At 48.9% G+C, this 21,398-nt stretch overlaps 1 protein-coding gene across 1 annotated transcript in view; it reads left to right on the forward strand.

The window, feature by feature from the left end:
* Positions 1-21,398, forward strand: part of HTR4 (5-hydroxytryptamine receptor 4) — a 308,882-nt gene that overhangs the window by 52,978 nt on the left and 234,506 nt on the right. Inside the window, exon 2 of the mRNA XM_006138098.5 lies at positions 1,013-1,112. The gene's annotated coding sequence lies outside the window, so the exon portion shown is untranslated. The remainder of the gene's footprint in view (positions 1-1,012; positions 1,113-21,398) is intronic.

Consider the following 21,398-nt stretch of genomic DNA (forward strand, 5'->3'; position numbering starts at 1 on the left):
TTCAATTGTAATTAACAGCAGAGGCTTAAAGACATAGATGGCTCATGAAAGTCTGCTTATCAATATTACTGTCCATAATGATACCAAGTACATGCTTACTACTTCACTTTGTGGAGTAACATTTAAACAACGAGAGCCTGTAAAAGCGGCAGGGGTATTTATTATGTTTGTAACCATTTCTACAGAGGGTGTTGAATTTGAAAAGTGCATGCTTAGTGTACTGAGGCAGATTTGGCCAGGAAGTGCTTGCAATATAGGAGTCTTGTGAGAATCAGTCAGCACACTGAGAATTATAAACTTAAATAGAGCAAGGCATAAGGACTTTGACTTCTGGCATCTTTTGCACTGAGTGCTCTCATACTGGCTGGCAATTTAACAGGAGCATAATAATACACCTTGGGGTTCCTGTGGAAGACAAGCCGCTGACTTTACACTGTATTGGTCAACTTAAAACCATCATTACACAGCATTCCCAGCTGTTCCTTCCGTGCCGCTGTGATGCAGAATTTACCTTCTAGCTACACATATTTGCGAAATGGTTTCGGTGTATGTGAAGTCCTTGATCCTATTGTGTGGTTCAGGTGCCTGTTTTCTAAGGACTATCTACAGCAGTGCTTTTCAAACTTGGGTTGCGGGATCGCCAGGGTAAGCCTTTGGTGGGACCATGCTGCTTTGTATATTTAACGTGTCCGTAGCCATGGAGCCTCACAGCTTCCATTGGCTGCAGTTCACCATTTCTAGCCAAGGGGAACTGTGTGGCTATGGAGATATTAAGTAAACAAAGTGGCGCAGGCCTGCCAGCAGCTTACCCTGATGGCCCAGTGACCCAAGTTTGGAAAACACCGATCAAGAGGACGCTCATATAGTTGGGCTTTAGTTTCATTATAGAAGAAAGCTAAAGAACTCCCTGTAGTATACAGAGGAACCTGTCTGGATCTTTTGGCCTGATACTAATTCACTTAAATGTTTTGTGCTTTGCAAATGAAGCATCTTCTTCTTTCCCTGTTTCTAGTTATGAGTCCAGAAGCCTTGGAAATAGTGTGGTTACAAAGTGCCTACCAAACCTGCCACCAATGTGTCCCAGCATTGACCAAGAGAGACCAGCTGAAAGGGTCAGTCAAGCTCTCTTAATCTTTCTTCTAAAACTTTCCCCAAGCATATGTAGTTCATTGCGATGTTCCTGGGGGATAGAGATATCTGTTCAACTGTACCTGGACTGGGACAAACTGACCAGTAAAGCCTCTGAACAGTCTTCAGATGGAAATGTCTGTGAGGCCACCTTGTGTCTTGGGCCCCGTGGGTGGAGGGATTGGGAATGTGGGGGGCAAAATTTAGTTTTCCTGTTGGCACTGTGAGAATTTCCCAACTAATGGAGAAAGGTGGGTTGACTCTTTCCCTTAATTAATTAGTCAAATATTTGATGGTGCTGCTCTGTAATAACATGAATACTGTATGTTGGCCTGGTTATTGGCTATATGTTTACTGTGTAAACATGTTGATTTAGGAAAGATTTTTCAGGAAAAGGAAACTATATTTTTTAATGAGATTCCAAGTTTGGTTGATAAAGGTAATAGAGCTGATGTCATAGACTTCTGTAAGTCATTTGACTTGGAACCGTACAGCACTGTATTGAATATAAGAGTATGATATAAAATGAAAACAGTACTCGTGAGACGGCTGACTGATAAGTTGTTAAAATGTAAATGCAAACGGAGAATTATCATCAAGCGGATGTGTTCCTAGTGAGGTCCATCCGGGATCAGTTCTTGGCTCTGTGCTATTTAACATTTTTATCAGTGACCGAGAAGATAGCATAAAATCGTCACTGATCAAGTTTGCAGATGACACACAAATTGAGAGAGTGAGCTCTGGATTGCTTGGTAAACTGAGCAAAAGCAAACAATATTTGTCTTAATTTAGCTAAAATGTAAGTGTATATATCAAGGAAGAGTGAATGAGGGCCATACTTATTTATAGTATGAGAAGCAGTGACTGGAAAAGATTCTGGTGCCAGGGGGGATAATAGCTGAAAAAGAGCTCCCGATATGACACCATGGCCAGAAGGGCTAATATGATACTTTATTGGCTAGAACAGGGGAATCTCAAGTGGCCGGAGAGAAGTTATTTTACCCTCTGCATTTGGTAATGATGCAACCACTTCTGGAACACTGTGTTCACTTCTGATGTCCAAAATTCAAGAAGGATGTTGATAAATTGGAGAAAACAACAAATAGTCTGGTAGCACTTTATAGACTAACAAAACATGTAGATGGTATTATGAGCTTTTGTGGGCACAGCCCACTTCAGATGACTGGAGTTTTGAGTTTAGGATGTGCAGACCCAAAATAAATAGGGGGGAGGGGGAAGGAATGGAAAAAATGATGGGGGTGGGAGACAGGGAGCAGAGGGTATGGAAAATCAGAGGGAAAAACAGGAAGGTAGAGCTGGGAGTCAATACATATCTGAAGATTGGGTGGTTAAAACAAAACAGATACGAATCAAAGTCAATAGATGGTATTCTTCCTAACATAGGAATCTACACAAAGAGCTGTTTGTACCTTCATTGAATATTAGGTTGATAGTGTCTCAACCATCCTTCATCATGACTGAGTCCACTAGCATGAGAATTGAATTTCTGGATGAATTCTAATTCCAATGCTTCTCTGTGTATCTGGCAAGTAGAATCGGAGCGCATTAAGAGAAGAACTAGCACTAAAAAATAGAAAACATGCTTTATAGCTAGGGTCGGCAACCATTTCAAATCAGAGCCAAACTACATCAAAATTCAGAACAAGTGATCAACAAAGAGCCATTTAAAAATGCCCATTTGCATGACTGAAAATATATCTCTTAATATTATTGATAATTGACATAATGATTAATAATAGCGTAAGTGAAACGTAATCACAAGTATCAGAGGGGTAGCCGTGTTAGTTTGGATCTGCAAAAGTGACAAGGAGTCCTGTGGCACCTTATAGACTAACAGACGTATTGGAGCAGAAGCTTTTGTGGGCAAAGACCCGCTTCGTCAGATGCATCGTCAGAAGTGGGTCTTTGCCCATGAAAGCTTGTGCTCCAATACATCTGCTAGTCTATAAGGTGCCCCAGGATTCCTTGTCACTATTGTAGTCACAGACTCTAATGAGACTTCTGCTGCTGTATCTTTTTGCACAGGTCTTTGAAGTTAACATCATAACTGGTCAAATCCAGCTTAGTGCACATGTTCAGGCTGTCTTCTGTCATTCTTATGGCAGAGGGCTGGCGATGTGGGGGTGCAGGTGTTTGGGGATGTGAAAGTATGAGGGGCTCAGGCAGGAGGTTCAGATGCACGATGGGCTCAGGATTGAGGTGTGGGGGGGTGCAGATGTGTTATAACTGTGCGGCCAGATGGGGTCTGGGCCCCAATTTGGGGCTTGTTGACCAGGCTTCATTTTTAAATAAAGTAAAATATTATGTCCAACACAAAAGCTTTCAACATTGTCTTTATGGCAGGAGTAAGGTTCCTTTTTTGGGTCGGGGGCCTTTGACCCACAGAAAAATCAGTGGGGATCACACAAGTGAAAGCGCAAAAAAAAAAAAAAAAAAATCCCCTCTCCAAATTCCCCCATCCTCCCTGATATAGCCCCCAAACTGAAACACCTCATTCCACTCGTGCTCCAGCTCCACAGTGGGGAGAGGGGCAGCGAGGCCTGAGGTTCAAGGCCTCAGGCCAGATTTACTCTTCTGCAGTTCCAGGGTTAATGGATTTTGTGGCCCCACCTAGGCTCTGGGGTGGGGCCAAAAATGAAAGGCTAAGTGTGTGAGACAGGGCTACCAATGAATGGGATAGAGATTGAGGTGCAGGATCTTTGAGTAAGGTGGGATGTAGGAGGGGGTGAGGGTGCAATGTCTGGGTGAGAGGTAAAGTGCAGGAGCAGGCTGGGAGTAGGGTGTCTGGCTGGGAGAAGGGAGCAGGAACAAGGGAGGGGGCAGGAGTGACGTGGGGGCAGGGTGTCTGTCCAGAGTAGGTGGCAGGAGCAGTCTGGGAATTGGCTGTCCGGTCAGGGGGCAGGGTCTCTGGCCATAGGGCAGGAGTGGGCTGGGGGCAGGATGTCTGGTCAGGGGGCAGGAGTGGGCTGCAGGAAGGGTGTCTGGCCAAGGGCAAGAGCAGGAGTGGGCTGGGGGCAGGAATGGGTGGGGGGTAGACTGTCTTGTCAGGGAGATGAGTGAGGGGGTGGGAGTGCAGGGTCTGGGCATGAAGGGGTGGGGGGGGCACTTACTTGTTTTTGCGCAGTGTTGCAGGCACTGTGCATATCATGGCCTCCCGCTGCTTCTATTTGCCGGAAGGAAGCTTCCAAGTAGGAGTGGCAGGGGAAGCCTCCAGGAAGTACATAAGCACATAGGGAAGGAAAATGGCAGCGCGTGGAGCCATTTTTGTTTCAGATTGTTCCCCGCATGCCAGGGGAAGATAAAGGGCAGCATGCACAGAGCCATTTTTGGTTCCACTTTTTCCCCACATCCTGGATCTAGCGGGGAGGCTCGGGGCTTTCTCCTCCCACCTCCCCTCCCTGCCCCCAGCGCTTGTGTTCCAGTCTTGCAGGGCAGGGGAGCGTAAGGCTGTAGCACCAGTGCTGGCTCCTTGCTGTGGGGGGAGCCAGAGGGGTCTGAGCTGAGGCTCCAGAAGAGCCAGATCTGGATGCCGAGTGAGTCATATCTGGGTCACGAGCCATAGGTTGCTGACCCCGATGTATAGTGATAGAATCCAGGAACTCAATCTAGTTAGCTTAACGGACAGAAGGTTAAGGGGTTACTAGATTACATTTTTGTTTGAAAATGATCTGTTCAGTCTTGGTGAGATAGCTATAACCTGACCTAATGGTTGGAAGCTGAAGCTAAATTCAGACTGGAAATTAGGCATACATTTGTAATGGTGAGAGTAACCACTTGAACAGCTTACCAGAAGTGCTAGTCGGTCACTGATAATAAGTCAAGCTCAAATGTTTAATAAAAGACATGCTCTAGGAATTACTTTGGGGGTGCTCCATAGGGTTGCCAGGTAGACCCCACCAAAAAACTGGACACACTTGATCGTGGGTGGGAGAGGAGAGGGGAGAACCAGCTGGGAGGGGGGTGGGGCGGGAAGCAGAGCTGGCAGGCGGGGAGGTCCGGGGGCCATGGGGCTAGACTGGAGGAAGGAGGCGGGAAGCAGAGCTGGCGGGGGGGGGGGGGGGGGGGTTATCCAGGGGCCAGCTGAGTGGAAGGGGGGGCCGGGAAGCAGAGCTGGGGGAGGAGTCAGGGGCCACGGGGCTGGATGGGAGGAGAGGGAGGCCCGGAGGAAGGGGGGCAGGAAGCAGACCTGGGGGGGGGAGTGCAACCAATGGCCGCAGCCGGAGTCCTTCAGGCTGCGCCCCCAGCAGGCAGTCCCTTTAATTGAGAGCAGAAGCCAAACCGGGGTGGGGGAGAGGCTAGGAGCCACTCCCCCTGCCTGGCTTCTGCATTCAAGCAGAGGCTCCCAGCTGGGAGGCAGGGCCGCGATTGGTGCTGGGATCCTTTGGTCACGTGCAAAATCCGGGCGAGGGGAGTGGCTGGGAGTCCCGGTCCCCGCCCCGCCCCACCAGGCTTTTGCATGCGACCACAGGGCTCCCAGTGCCAATCGCAACCCGCCTCTCAGTCGCTCCCCCGCCAGACTTCTGTCCAGCGCCCAGCTGGGAATTCAGAAAATACCAGACATTGCACATGTCCGGTATTTTCTGAATTTTTCTACCAGACAGACGGTGCAAATACCAGACTCTCCGGTAGAAAACCGGACACCTAGCAACCCTACATCCTGTGTTATGCAGGAGGCCCCTTCTGGCCTTGGAATCTATGAATGTCTCATGACAAGTTCACTCCTCAGTAAACACTTAAGAGTTAAGAGACAATGTCTGAAGGATGAGCTTTGAAAATTCTCTACTTCCTGACTCCAGCCAACATAGAGAGCTGATTTTGATGAGCAAGGCCAAAGCCCATGAACTCACAAGAACAGAGAACCTCTGGCTGGATTGAGGACTCTCAAGAGATTGGAGATATATGGGGGAATCAGACTAAGATGTAGGCTCCTGCTGAGATGTCTGAAAGAGTTTGTCCTATCTAGGATGCCACCAGGGAATGGCAGGGCTTTAAGTAACATGGACATGAGTGTTGCCTGCTTGTTGTTTTAAACTCTCTTTCTCTAAAGCTTCTTCTTATTGTTAAAAGGAACAATACTTTAAATTCCAGGATGCTGGCTGCAGACTCCCAAAGGGAAGAATCACTGTAACGTGAACTCCTTTAAACCTGCAGGGTACCCATGAGTGATCAGCAGGATGCTGGAGCTGAGAATGGTGAAATTCTACCCTTAGGCGACACCTGAGGGCTGAGTTTAGACTGGCAAGTTTTTCCGCAAAAGCGGCCGCAAAAACTTGCCAGCTGTCTACACTGGCCGCTTGATTTTGCGCAATAGCACTGAGGTTCTACTGTCTGAAATCAGTGCTTCTTGCGCAAATGCTTTGACGTTCCCGTTCGGGTAAAAGCCCTTTTCCAGAAATGTTTTTGCGTAAGAGGGCCAGTGTAGACAGCTAAAAACTGTTTTGCGCAAAAAAGCCCTGATGGCAAAAATGGCGATCGGGGCTTTCTTGCGTAAAACCGCGTCTAGATTGGCACAGACGCTTTTCTGCAAAAAGTGCTTTTGCGGAAAAGTGTCCGTGCCAATCTAGACGCTCTTTTCCGCAAATGCTTTTAATGGAAAAGCATTTGCGGAAAATCATGCCAGTCTAGACGTAGCCGAGGAGTATACCTTCAGAAAGACTAAAAGGGGGCAGAAGTGCAGCTGGCTCCTTTAACTGTGGCACCGTATATGCTGTGGCTTACTATAGCGCCCTCAAGAGAAATCAAGGCAAAGCAGCTGATTTCAAAGGCAGGTCCAGAACCTGAATATTTTGATTATAAATAGCTTTGCAACATGCTTCAGAGTGATTGGGGGGGGTGGGCGGAGACATAGCCCCTGCTCTGTAGAATTTTCAGCCTAAGTTTGGTAAATTTAAAATATGAAGCTAGATACGGAAGCAAAGTAGTGAAAGCACAGAAATGTGTGTATGTATTACATTGCGTGCATTTGCTTACATGTTAGAGGTTATTTTTACTGAAGCTTATCCTTCCTTTTGAAGATCACAACTTCCTGTATTTTATTTTAGCCTATACTAAAAAAGCACAACTGGGAAATAAGGATTAACAGGCCCCATCCTCTATTGTGCTTTTGAGATCTGGCCCCATCTCATTGCAGGAGGAGTAACGGGAGTTCGAATTAGGAGCTTTAATTCAAACTACCTAGTCCGTGCCACGTGTAGCCGTGGGCAGGTAGTTCGAACTACGGGAGATTTAAAAATGGCGTCGCCCGGAAACATGCAAATAAAGCCCAGGATATTTAAATCCTGGGCTTCATTTGCAAGTTTGAATGCCTACATTAGCCACCCTAGTTTGAACTAGGGTGGCAGTGTAGACATACCCTAATATTCCATTAGCTTTCATGGCTTCAAGGGCACACTGTTGACTCATATCCGGCTTCTCATCCACTGTAATCCCCAGGACCTTTTCTGCTGAACTGCTGCTTAGCCAGTCGATCTCCAGACTGTAACAGTGCTTGGGATTCTTCCGTCCCAAGTGCAGGACTCTGCACTTGTCCTTGTTGAACCTCATCAGATTTCTTTTGGCCCAATCCTCCAATTTGTCTAGGTTGCTGTGGATCCTACCTCTGCCCTCCAGTGTATCTACCTCTCCCCCTATCTTAGTGTCACTTGTGAACTTGCTGGTGCAACCAATCCCCTCATCTAGGACATTAATAAAGATATTGCAGAAAACTGGCCCTTGAACTGATCCTTGGGGCACTCTGCTTGAAACTGACTGTCAACCACTACCTATTGAGCTCGACTGTTGATCACTACCTGTTTAGCTTGACAATCTAGCCAGCTTTCTATCCACCTTACAGTCCATTTATCCAATTCATACTTCCTTAAGTTGCTGGCAAGAATGTTGTGGGAGACAGTATTGAAAGCTTTGCTCAAATCAAGGTATATCATGTCCACCACCTTCCCCATGTCCACAGAGTCAGTTACCTTGTCATAGAAGGCAGACAGGTTGGTGAGGCACGACTTGCCCTTGGTGAATCCATGTTGACTATTTCTGAGCACTTTCCTCTCTTCCAAGTGCTTCAGAGGGGATTCCTTGAGGCTCTGCTCCATGTACTCGCCACAAGTTTTCAAAGATAATGGCCAACAGTTCTGCAGTCACATCAGCCAACACTCTCAACACCCATGTTGATGGTCCATCTGCTCTCAGGGTTGGAGGAGAGGGAGACTAGGACCCATCACACTGCATGCCCCAGGCAAATGCCCTATTCACTAAGCCATTCCAGAACCCACTCCACCTCCCTACTTTCCGTGTGGCCCTTGTCCTGCCTTCCCCATGCTGGAGCTGGCTCCAGTTATATCACATCCACCAGCTTTTCTAAATTGTCCAGCATTTGTAAGTTGCTCTCAGCCTGTTTTTTCTTCACTGAGGGTATGTCTACACTACAAAGTTAATTCGAACTAATGAATGTTAGTTCGAATTAACTTTGATAGGCACTACACTAGCGCTCCGCTAGTTCAAACTTAATTCGAACTAGCGGAGCGCTTAGTTCGAACTAGGTAAACCTCATTCTACGAGGACTAAGCCTAGTTCGAACTTACTAGTTCGAATTAAGGGCTGTGTAGCCCCTTAATTCGAACTAGTGGGAGGCTAGCCCTCCCCAGCTTTCCCTGGTGGCCACTCTGGCCAACACCAGGGAAACTCTATTGCTCCCCTCCCGGCCCCGGAGCCAGCACCCAGCCAGCAGACCCTGCACCTGGCACAGCTCGAGCCAGCCACCCGATGCCCCCCAGCCCTCCTCCTCTTCCCGGGACCAGGCTGGCGGCTCCCGGGAGCCTGCCCAGGACCGCAAGAGGCGGGCACCCGCCTGGTCCAGTGCAGACATCGTGGACCTCGTCCACGACCTCCTCACTAGGCACAGGAAAGCGGCCATCTAGGGCAGGAGAGCTGCCAGCCTGGCCACCCAGGAGCAGGTTTGCATGAAAATCAAGGTGGGCCACTGAGACCCCTGACCCTGAGCTTAGAATGGCCATACTGGGTCAGACCAAAGGTCCATCTAGCCCAGTAGCCTGTCTGCCGACAGCGGCCAACCCTAGGGACCCTGGAGGGGATGGACCAAAGACAGTGACCAAGCCATTTGTCTCATGCCATCCCTCTCCAGCCTTCCACAAACTTCGGGCAGGGACACCACTCCTACCCCCTGGCTAATACCCCTCCATGGACCCAACGTCCATGAATTGATCTCACTTCTCTTTAAACTCTGTTCTAGTTCTAGCCTTCACATCCTCCTGCAGCAAGGAGTTCCACAGGTTGACACTTTGCTTTGTGAAGAAGAAATTTCTGTTATTAGTTTGAAGCCTACTACCCATTCCTTTCCTTTGGTGTCCTCTAGTCTTTCTATTATGGGAACTAATGAAGAACTTTTCTGTATGCACCCTTTCCACCCCACTCATGTTTTTATAGACCTCTATCATATCCCCCCTCCATCTCCTCTTTTCTAAGCTGAAAAGTCCCAGTCTCTTTAGCCTCTCTTCATATGGGACCTGTTCCAAACCCCTCATCATTTTAGTTGCCCTTCCCTCTCCCACCCTCTCTCTTCCCCTCTCCCACGTCCTTTTCCCAGTCTCCCCCAGTTTTGTTCAATAAAGAGAGATTCTATTTTTGAACACAACTGTCCTTTATTTTGTACATCAGGAAGGGGGGCTAGGGAGGGGTAAGTGGAAGGAGGTGAGGGAGGAATGGGGTACGAGCCCCCAGTGGGGAGGACTGGGCTGGCTCTGCGGGCTTCTGGGGGTGGAACCTCTCCTGCAGCCCCCCAATTGCCCTCTCTCCCCAGATGGCAGCCTGCGGTAAGTGCAGCCGGTCTGATGGCCGAGTGCTGTGATGTGCCCAGTGTGGGTACTCCGGGCAATCCAAGCCAGGACTGCTTTGCAAGCGGGGCACCCCTGAGAACTGTCTGTCCGGGGTGAGGGTCGGGTCCCTTTAAGCACAGCCCTCGGCTAGCCTGAGACAGCAGCTCCACCCTCTAAGTCCTTATCTGATGCCCTGCCGGCACTGCTTCCAGCCATCCTTAATCCCGGTTCAGGGTCCACTCTGTGTGGACATGCTAGTTCGAATTAGCAAAACGCTAATTTGAACTAGTTTTTTAGTCTGGATGCGTTAGTTCGAATTAGCTTAGTTCGAATTAGTTAGTTCAAATTAGCGCTGTAGTGTAGACATACCCTGAGGGCTGTCCACATCCATCCTGCTTGCTGCTGATGGTGCTTTCTTTCCTCCTCTCCCTGCTTTATTCCCCAGTGTCTCTTATTTGTGTGCAGTTGCTGGGATCTGGTAGCTGACCAATGAGGTCAGGCACTTCTTTTCACGTTATTACCCAAAGTAGGATTTTTTTGTATCCCTTGAAAAACAAGCAAAACCAAGCAGCAACTGCAGAGGAGCAAAAGGTGTGAACAGATTTTGGCTCAGAACCAGACCAATATGTGCAAATATCTTACATGCATTGACACATAATGGCTTTTCATAGCCTAGCATTGGAGGCTATAATTAGTGATTCTCTTCCTTGCAGATAAATACCTTGATTTTATTGCAGATAAATACCTTTTATTATCCTATTCTGTGTATAAAACAAGATAATGATATTCTTTTTAAAACTGTTTTATTACAGCATTGACTGATCTTTGGTCTAAATCCTTAAGCTAATTAAATATCGACCCTGTTGCACTGTGTCAACTTGCCATGCAAGCTGAAATATCTCACATTACTGAACTATGCAGATGGACTCATGGTCTCTCCACAGTGGGGTCTATTCACAAGTCTGCCATCTTTAAGGTAAAACAAATATTAAAATATTGAAGTGATGTTCGCTGTGGGGAAGGGGTCTGCAATGACTGCTCTGGAAGGTGGCTGCATCTTCTTAGCCACACAGTAATGACAGTATGGTCTGCTACTTCCACAGGTTCTCAACTGCAACCTGAATGGACCATCTATCATATGGGGTTTTAAGGGAGTTCAGGCCTTTCTTGTCCATTCAGTCTGTGACCTTTCTGCTGAGATTACCAACGAAGATGCTAGTTCTTCTGTAATGTGATGGCAGCTTTTGTTATGGAGTCCCCAGCCACTAAAAATTAACTGAGGAAAAAAAACCCCAAAGGCCACTGTCCGGTTCACACCAGCCACTTCACAAATTATATCTGAGTTGGGAAAAGATTCAGTCTCTTCCAGCCTGTGTCAGATCTGAAGTAGCAACCTTCAGATTTACACCTCTTAATGCAGGGGTCAGCAATCTAGGGCTCATGAGCCAAATATGGCTCTTTTGCAGCTTCAGCTCAGTCCCTCCCCCCCTTCGCACACCCCCGAAGCATGGAGCTTGCGCTGGTGCTCCAGCCTCATGGCCCCCTGCAAGACTGGAGTGCCACCAGCGGCTTCCTGTGGGGTAAGAGGGGGGAAGCCCTGAGTCTCTCCACCAGATCTGGCTCATGGTGAAGTGAAGCCAGAAAGGGCTGCACGCTGCTACTTCCTTTCCCCCAGCTGGGGGAACAGCAGCGCAGTGATGCATTGCCTGGACTTTTTCCTCTTTGCTCTCATTGGCCAGAATCTGGCCAAAGGGAGCAGCAGGAGGCCATGCCTGAAAACAATGTGAAAGCAAGTAGGTGGCCTCCCCACCCCCCACACTGAGACCCTGCACGCCCAGCCTGCTCACTCACTGCCCGGCCGAGACCCCACACCTCCAGCCTGAACACTGTGCCCCCTACTGAGAACTGTACCTCCGTGCGCTCCCCCGCTCCTCCCCAGCCAAGAGCCCACATCTGCAGCCTGCTCCTGTCCCCTCCCCCCGGTCAGACATCTTGCCCCCAGCCTACTCCTGCACCCTCCCTCCAGGCAAGACACCTTGCCACCAGCCCACACCTGTCCCCTCCCCCACCAGACATCCTACTTCCAGCCTGCTCCCGCACCCTATCTCCCACCAAGATCCTGCACCCCCATCCCTATCCCACTCATTGGCATCCCTGACATTTACTCCCTCATTTTTGGCCCCACACCAGAGCTTGGGCGGGGGGGCTCACAAAATCCACTAATCCTGGAATCGCAGAAGAGTAAATCTGGCCTTGGGCCTTGAACCTCAGTCCTCACTACCCCTCCTCCCACCATGGGGTTGGAGCACCAGAGCTGTGAGGTGTTTCAGTTGGGGGCCACATCAGTGAGGATTGGGGGTTTAATTGGGGCCCAGCTCCAATCTGGCTGCAGTGTCATAACTTTCCTGAACAACCCCACACTCCAACCGTGAGCCCATCATACACCTGAACCCCCTGCCTTGAGCCCCTCATACCCTCACATCCCCAAACTCCTGCACCCCCACATCCTCAGCTCTCTGCCATAAGAGTGACAGAAGACAGTCTGAATGCGTGCATGAAGCTGGATTTGACCAATTATGATGTAAACTTCAAAGAACTGTGTGAAAAGATGCAGCAGAAGAAGTCCCGTTAAATAAAGTCTGTGAGTACGAGATTTCATTTGTGCTATTATTAATCATTATGTCATTTATCAATATTAAGTTGTACATTTTCAGTCATGCAAATGGGCATTCTTATCTGGCTCTTTGTTGACCATTTGTTCTGAATTGTGATGTCATTTGGCTTTCTGGTTTGAAAAGGTTGCCGACTCCTGTCTTAACGAGTCAGCATTAACTGCAGAGTAGGCATCCAATCAGGCTGAAAATTCCTGACCCACAAAGCCTCCACAGGTAGAGCCTACACTCTGTAAAGCTGACTGAGGATATGTCTACACTACCCTCCTATTTCGAAATAGGAGGGTAATGTAGGCATACCGCAATTGCAAATGAAGCCCGGGATTTGAATTTCCCGGGCTTCATTTGCATAAGTGGGGCACCGCCATTTTTAAATCCCCGCTCGTTCGAACCCCGTGCCGCGCGGCTACACGCGGCACGAACTAGGTAGTTCGAACTAGGCTTCCTAGTTCGATCTACCGTTACTCCTCATTCCAGAGTAGTGTAGACATACTCTGAGAGAGTTGTAGCAGGCCTGCCATTGGGATCTGTTCCCTTTTATTTGCATTGCCGATGGAGAGGACTGTGCACTTCTGGCAGACCAGGGACATGGCAAAGGTGGAGTTTGGTGCATTCCTTTGCTGAGTGGAAAATTATGTTTGTTTTTACATTTGGAGTCCCTAACCCCATTGTGCAAACATGTAGTAAGAGACAGCCCCTGTCCTTAAGAGCTTACTTCCAATAGACACAGAAACGGAACATACTGAAACGGGAAATGACTTGCTGCCAGTCATACAGTAATGGCAGAATCACCCATGGAATCACTGGACTACACTGCCTCTCTGTAGATCATAGGAGATGCTCTCAAGATGACTTATTTTCTCTTGGAAAAGCTCTACTTTCTGAAGTTGTCCAATAAAAGATATTACCTCACCCACCTTGTCTCTAAGGGCACGTCTACACAGCAGTGTTACTCCGGAATAACAGGCATTATTCCAAAATAACTATGCGAGCATCTACACAGCAAGCCCATTATTTCAAAATAATACCGAAATAATGGAAGTCTTATTCTGGATTCTGTAACCCTCATTGTACAACAAGTAACGCCTATTCCGAAATAGCTATTTCAGAATAGGGTGTGTGGAATTATTTCGAAATAAGAGGCCTCCATGAAATCCCACAGGTGCCTTGCAGGCTACTCTGGGGAAACTGTGTGGCACTCAGCAGTCTCTGACAGCCCTGAGCCACACAGGAGCTGCCAGACCAGCACTTTCTGCCACTATGAGCAACCCTGTTGCTCCCACTGAGCCCTTCACAGTGGAAAGGGAGCCGGCAGCCAGGACCCTGCTTGGGGATGGAAGAGGTGTGTGCCTTCCTAGTCTAGTGCAGAGATCCTGGACCTCACTGAGGTCTGGGGCAAGGAGGCAAACCTCCAGGATCTCCACACCAGATGCAGGAATGCCAGCTGGGAGGTCATGTGCAGGATCCCTGCAGCTGGTACCCTGCTCCTAGGATGTCTCCCGGGAATCATCCGAAGCTGGGGAAGGCCCCTCAGGTGAGTGCCATTACTTTCTCTAGACACACACGGGTGGAGGGCGCAAGTGGCAAGGGGCTGCTGCATGCTCCTCATTTAGCCTTCTTGGCCTGGGGATTGCTCAGTAGCCTGTGCACATAGGTGCACATGGAGGGCCAGTCCAGGGCACACAGCCCCAGGAGGGTGCATCAAAGGACCCTTGTGCTATTGCTCACAGGAGATGGGCCACCCTCCCACCAAAAGCCATCACTAGAAGGAGGCTGGAGACACACACACACACACACACACACACACACACACACACTCTCTCACTCTCACTCTCACTCTCACTCTCACTCTCACTCTCACTCTCACTCTCACTCTGTCTCTCTGTCTCTGTCTCTGGAGTGCTGCACATAGGCATGCCTGCACTCCCAGAGCAGCATTCGCTTTTGGGGACAGCGCAGTGAGGCGCAGGAGCATCTGCCGTTCACACACACCTTCCCCAACACTCTGCCCCCCCCTCCAGTGGGCAGGAATACAAGTTCTCTCCCTGCAGGACACCGCCACTGCTAGACTTGTCATGTGCACGGCACAGAGGGAAGCCCAGCCACCCCGTGCCCTCCCCACCCCCAGCAGGATCCTGGTCTGGCTGGCACCTTCCCATGCCAGCTTGTCCCTGGGACGTGGGGATGTTGAGACTCCTCCCTGGGACATCGGTGTCCCTGCAGAAAAGGGCCCGCAGATGTCCTTGCTCAAAACACATCACCTTCATCTGACCCAAGACCTTTTGGTCTCGACTCAGAGATGAGGGCCAGGCTTTGTGCATGGGGTCTTCTGGGGTGACTGCCCTTCTCTTTGTTTTCCACAGCTGGACCAGCTGTGGAAATGTCTACACTTCAAAGTTAATTTGAACTAACAGCCGTTAGTTCGAATTAACTTTCATAGCGTCTACACAGGCAAACCGCTAGTTCCAACTTAAATCCAACTAGCAGAGCGCTTAATTCGAACTAGATAAACCTCATTCTACGAGGAGTAATGCCTAGTTCGAATTAAGTAGTTCGAATTAAGGGCTGTGTAGCCACTTAATTCGAACTAGTTGGAGGCTAGCCCTTCCCAGCTTGCCCTGGTGGCCACTCTGGGCCAAACTAGGGAAACTTTTCTGCCCCCCTCCCAGCCCTGGAGCCCTTAAAGGGGCATGGTCTGGCTATAGTGCTCATGCCAGTTGCAAGCCTGCCAGCACCCAGCCAGCAGACCTTGCACCTGGCACGGCATGAGCCAGCACTTGCTGCCACCCAGCCCTCCGCCTCTTCCCAGGCCCAGGCTGGCGGCTCCCAGGAGCCTGCCCGGGGCCGCAAAAGGCAAGCGGCTGCCTGATCTAGTGCGGAGAGCGTGGACCTCATTGAGGTTTGGGGGGAGGCCTCCAACTCCCACGACCTCTGCGCTAGGCACAGGAATGCGGCTATCTAGGACAGGATAGCTACTAGCCTGGCCACCAAAGGCCACATGTGAACCCAGGAGCAGGTTTGCATGAAAATCAAGCTGGTCCAGTGAGACCCCTGAGCCCTGAGCTTAGAACATAAGAATGGCTGTACTGGGTCAGACCAAAGTTCCATCTAGCCCAGTAGCCTGTCTGCCGACAGCGGCCAACACCAGGTACCCTGGAGAGGATGGACTGAAGACAATGACCAAGTGATTTGTCTCGTGCCATCCATTTCCAGCCTTCCACAAACAGAGGCCAGGGACACCGTTCCTACCCCCTGGCTAATAGCACTCCATGGACCTAACCTTCATGAATTTATCTAATGTCTCTTTAAACTCTGTTCTAGTTCTAGCCTTCACAGCCTCCTGTGGCAAGGAGTTCCACAGGTTGACTATGTGCTGTGTGAAGGAGAACTTTCGCTTATTAGTTTTAAACCTGCTGTCCATTCATTTCATTTGGTGTCCTCTAGTCCTTATATTATGGGAACTAATGAAGAACTTTTCTTTATTCACCCTGTCCACACCACTCATGATTTTATAGACCTCTATCATATCCCCCCTCAGTCTCCTCTTTTCTAAGCTGAAAAGTCCCAGTCTCTTTAGCCTCTCTTTATATGGGACCTGTTCCAAAGCCCTAATCATTTTAGTTGTCCTTTTCGGAACCCTTTCCAAGGCCAAAATATCTTTTTTGAGGTGAGGAGACCACATCTGTACACAGTACTGAAGATATGGCGTACCATACTTCCCCTCCTCCTTCTTCCCCTGGCTTCCCCCTTCCAGCTCCCTCCTCCCAGGTTTTCACCTCCCCTCTCTCACCTTCTCTCTTCCCCTCTCTCACCTCTTTTTCCTAGTCTCCCCAGAGATTAATCGCTCCCCCCCAGTTTTGGTAAATAAAGAGTTTCTATTTTTGAACACACATGTCCTTTATTTTTTACATCACGAAGGGGGGTTAGGGAAGGGTAAGTGGAAGAAGGTGAGGGAGAAGTGGGGCATGAGCCCCCGATGGGGAAGATTGGGGTGGCTCTGCGGGCTCCTCGGGGTGGAAGCTCTCCTGCAGGACCTCCTGGATCCTGACAGCCCCCCCGATTGACGCCCCCAGATGGCAGCCTGCGGCAAGTGCAGCCGGGCTGATGGCCTAGTGCTGTGATGTGCCGAGTGTGGGCACTCAGGGCACTCCAAGGCTGTGTCTAGACTACATGCCTCTGTCGGCAGAGGCATGTAGATTAGACACATAGGCAAAAGCAAATGAAGCCGCGATTTAAATGATTGCGGCTTCATTTACATTTACATGGCTGCCGCGCTGAGCGGACAAACAGCTGATCAGCTCTTTGTCGGCTCGTGCGCTAGTCTGGACGCTCCCCCTGTCGACATCAAAGCCCTTTGTCGGCAGCCCCGTTATTCCTCGTGGAATGAGGTTTACCAGGGCTGCCGACAAAGGGCTTTGATGTCGACAGGGGGAGCGTCCAGACTAGCGCACGAGCTGACAAAGAGCTGATCAGCTGTTTGTCGGCTCAGCGCGGCAGCCATGTAAATGTAAATGAAGCCGCGATCATTTAAATAGCGGCTTCATTTGCCTTTGCCAGAAAAACAAATCTGCATGGCTCCGTCGACGGAGCCATGTCGTCTAGACGTACCCCAAGTCAGGACTGCTTTGCTGTCTCTTATCGAGTTAGACAAGAAAGTGGGGAACCCTGAGAACTGTCTGTCCAGGGTGGTGGTCGGGTCCCTTTAAGCACAGCCCTCGGCTAGCCTGAGGCATTAGCTCCACACTCCAAGTCCTAACCTGATGCCCTGCCGGCACTGGTTCTGGCCAGCCTTAATTTGGGTTCAGGGTCCACTCAATGTGGACATGCTATTTCGAATTAGCAAAACGCTAATTCGAATTAGTTTTTAGGTCTAGATGCACTAATTCAAATTAGCTTTGTTAGAATTAACTAATTCGAATTAAGTTAGTTCGAATTAGTGCTGTAGTGTAGACATACCCTTAGAGGGGAGCAGTCAATGCCTTCTGTGCCATCCTCCGGACCCTGCATGACCCGCTGGTGTAGGAAAGACCACAAAGACTCCAGAGGGAATATATCCCTGCCCTGCAAGCCCTGCAGCACTCCCTGGACTGGCAGGACCAGAGACTGGAGGAGAACCTGCATCTGCACTGCAACACCTAGCAGGGGCTGCTGCAGCAGGGCCGATCCATCTGCACGGCCTTCCACACAGTTATCGACTGTCTGGTGGTCACTTCCTCACTGGCTTCCGCCCCCGCAGCTTCTGCCCCTCGCCCTCTCATGGCTGCTGAGGGCCCTGCATATGAAGTGATGGAAGCACGTGATGCAGGCACCACTCCCAGCCCCAGGCCTGAGCCTCTCCTCCTCCCCCTCCTTCCCCTTCCATTTTCCTCCTCCCCTCAGGTTCTTTTCCCAGTTACATTTACCCCAATAAAAAAAACAGAGTTTATTGTTTCCAAACCAAAAGTGTACTTTTTTGTCTGTGCAGGGGAGCAGGAGGGGAGGAAAGGCAGAGAGGGGCAATGCACAGGCCCCTTGTGGGGAGGCTCAGGGGAGAATGTCACTAGGGTTCTTGTGTGAAAGTCTCCCTCAGAGCCTCCTGGATATGCACAGCCCCATGGTGGGCCTGCTGTATGGCAGCCAACTGTGCCTGCTCAAAGGCCCTGCAACTCTGGTCAGCCTCTGCTCCCCACCCTGGCAGGAACGTCTCCCTCTTGCTTTCACAAATATTGTGAAGGACACTACACACTGTCGCCACCTGGGGAATGTTCTGCTTGCTGAGATCCAGCCGGGAAAGGAAGCAATGGAACCTCCCCTTGAGATGCTCAAAGGCTCCCTCAACAACAATATGGGCCCAGCTGGGCCTGGCATTAAAACATTTCTTGGTGGGGTCAAGGTGTCCAGAGTAAGGTTTCATGAGCCAGGGGTGCAGAGGGTAGGCTGCGCCCCTTACAATACAGATAGGCATGTCCGTGTCCCTGACCCTGATGGTGTGGTCAGGGAAAATGGTGCTGGCGTGCCACTTCTGGAAGATGTTGGAGTTTTGAAAGACATGCGTTGCGCACCTTCCCCGACCACTCAATGTAGATATCCATGAACTGGCCACAGTGTTCGACAAGGGCCTGCAGGACCATAAAAAAGTACCCTTTCCAGTTAATCTAGTCTGGTGCCTGGAGGTTGGGGGCCCCGATGGGGATATGGGCAAGGTTCCCTGTAAGCTCAGTCCTTTTCTGAGCCCTGTGCAGAGGTTTAGAGCTCCCAGCTGATCAGCTGGGGAAGGGGGGGCACTCTCCCTCTCAGAGGAGCAGATGTAGCAGCAGCTGCTGCCTGCTATGAATGGAGAAACTGGCTCCAGCCTCTACTCCAAGGCCTGGCAAAAGATATTCTGCTGGCTGGATCTGTCTGCAAGAGCCTCAGCCGACTCCCTGTCTGCCCCACATCCGCTCAACACTGCAGAAAGCAAGGTGCAGGGCCATGTGTGTGTTTCTGAACTCTGAGAGCCTGTGATAGAAATGTAGCCGTGTTAGTCTGGGGTAGCTGAAGCAAAATGCAGGACAATGTAGCACTTTAAAGACTAACAAGATGGTTTATTAGATGATGAGCTTTCGTGGGCCAGACTCACTTCCTCAGAGGAAGTGGGTCTGGCCCACGAAAGCTCATCATCTAATAAACCATCTTGTTAGTCTTTAAAGTGCTACATTGTCCTGCATTTTGCTTCTGAGAGCCTGGAGAGAGGGGAGACACCTTCCACCCCCAGTAGCTCCTATTGGCCAGTTTCAGCCAATAGCAGCTGCCTTTTTGCAGGACAGGCAGCATGTGAAGTGCCCCTCCTCCCTCATCTCCAGGGCTCACCGCATTCAGTTAAGAGCAATAAATATGGCTCCTGCAACTCCCCTGAGCATGTACAGGGGAGGAAGGCAGGGACCCAGGCCCTTCCCTTTTGACTTTGAGGGACAGCAAAGTCTTTTTGATTGCTGTAGTTGCCCTTGAAGACACCTCAGCACTCTAGTCATGGGGCCGAACCTGCCTCCGAGCAGTCAATGGCTCTTATATGTTTTGGTGTGCCTCCTGCCGCATTTTCTGTGAGCTGCCTTCCTGGCCTTGCAGGAACAGGACCCCCAGCTCCTTGTGGGTCAATTCCTCAAGTCTCTCTGAGTGCTGTTCATGCAGCTCGACCCTACCCAGTCTCCCTTGCACATCGCACACTGCCACTTCTGGCAACTAGACATCAGCTCCAACTGGCAAGACCAGCTCATCCTGGAGCAGTGGGATCCCAGAAAGGAACTGTTTGCTTTCTGCAGCTCTGTTCAAAATTGAGATAAGTAATGAGTCAGAGAAAACTGACCATTCACATTCCCACCCTGCACACATATCCCTCAAAAAATCTGTGATGCTGGTCATAGATAATTAATTTATCTTCTTTCTTGGTACCAACTGCTTAACAAGAATCTCCATTAGCTCTTAGTGGTATAGGCCCTTTGACACATTTAGTACTCAGAGAGATGCGGAGCATAGATATATCTATCTCTATCTATTGCTATCTCTATCTATCTATCCATCTAATAATCAGTTTATTCCACTAGTATTTATTATTTGCATGAGAATTGAGCCGTGAGATCACTACTCGTTATTCTAGGTGTGGTATAAACACAAACACACATATAAAACAACCATTTTATTATGGCATAAGCTTTCGTGAGTTTCAACTCATATAAAAGGCAAGCCCTGCCCACAATCTAAATAGGGACAAGATGCGGAAGATGGGTTTAAATATAATTAGAGGTGGAACTGGGGAAAGAAAAGGAGAAAGTATCAGGCATACAAGGTTACATATACTACAATGTGGAAATTACACTGGATTTTATTCTTTTTTAGCTTTAAGGTAAGTAAACAAAATATTGTATTTGAATTACAATTAGACCACCTGTCTAACCAGATTTTAATGTGGCCCATGAAGCATTCCCCTAGTTTGGGGGTATGGTATGCATATCTTTGGACTGAGCTTTTGGTTTTTAGATTGTGTTTGTTTAATAGGCACCTTTTGTGCCTTTTAGCTTCTTTGAAAATATTGGTGACTGCATAATTTTCAGTAAAATTGTTTTTTTCATTAGCTATGAAATGAAGACAATTCACCCCCCCCCCCCAACACCTATGTAAAGGCTTTGTAAATGTGCCTTCATTTATAACATTTGTAAAATGAGTGCAAAATGATACTAAATCACATTTTAAATCCACTTTACTTCTTGTGTAAATAACTACACAAGATGCAGAGCAGTAGTGAGTCAAGCCCTGTTACTAATGGGCAACTGCACACAGAAACTATTTACTGTGCTGCTGTTTTGTTTGATCTAGAGCCATGGAGACAATTATCAAGCAATGGTATAGACCGGAATGTACAGCAGGCGTTCTGAACATGGTGTGAGTTCTGCTTCAAGTTCCTGTAAGGGAAACTCACCATTTTCTCCCCTGCCCTCTGCCATCAGAATGCTTCAAATCTTCTGTAATTATTATCTACAGAATATTTTTTCTCTAATAATTCATTAGACCAGTTATTACAACTTTTTGGTGGTTGAAATTTTTTGTTTCATTGGTCAGTAAATGCAGGTTGTGGCTGTTTGTTTTTATCTTGTTGGATGTATTTACTCTCAGAATTGCACATCCAGTATACATAGTCACAATTACAAATTTGCATTCTCTGAATATTGTCCAGTATTCACTGAAATTTGAAGTTTCCATGAATTTTCCTGCAAGTAAACTAGTTTGCTACAACATTCAC

The sequence above is a fragment of the Pelodiscus sinensis genome, chromosome 16 (genome assembly GCF_052426305.1).
Source record: "Pelodiscus sinensis isolate ZL-2025 chromosome 16, ASM5242630v1, whole genome shotgun sequence".
Classification (NCBI taxonomy): Eukaryota; Metazoa; Chordata; order Testudines; family Trionychidae; genus Pelodiscus; species Pelodiscus sinensis.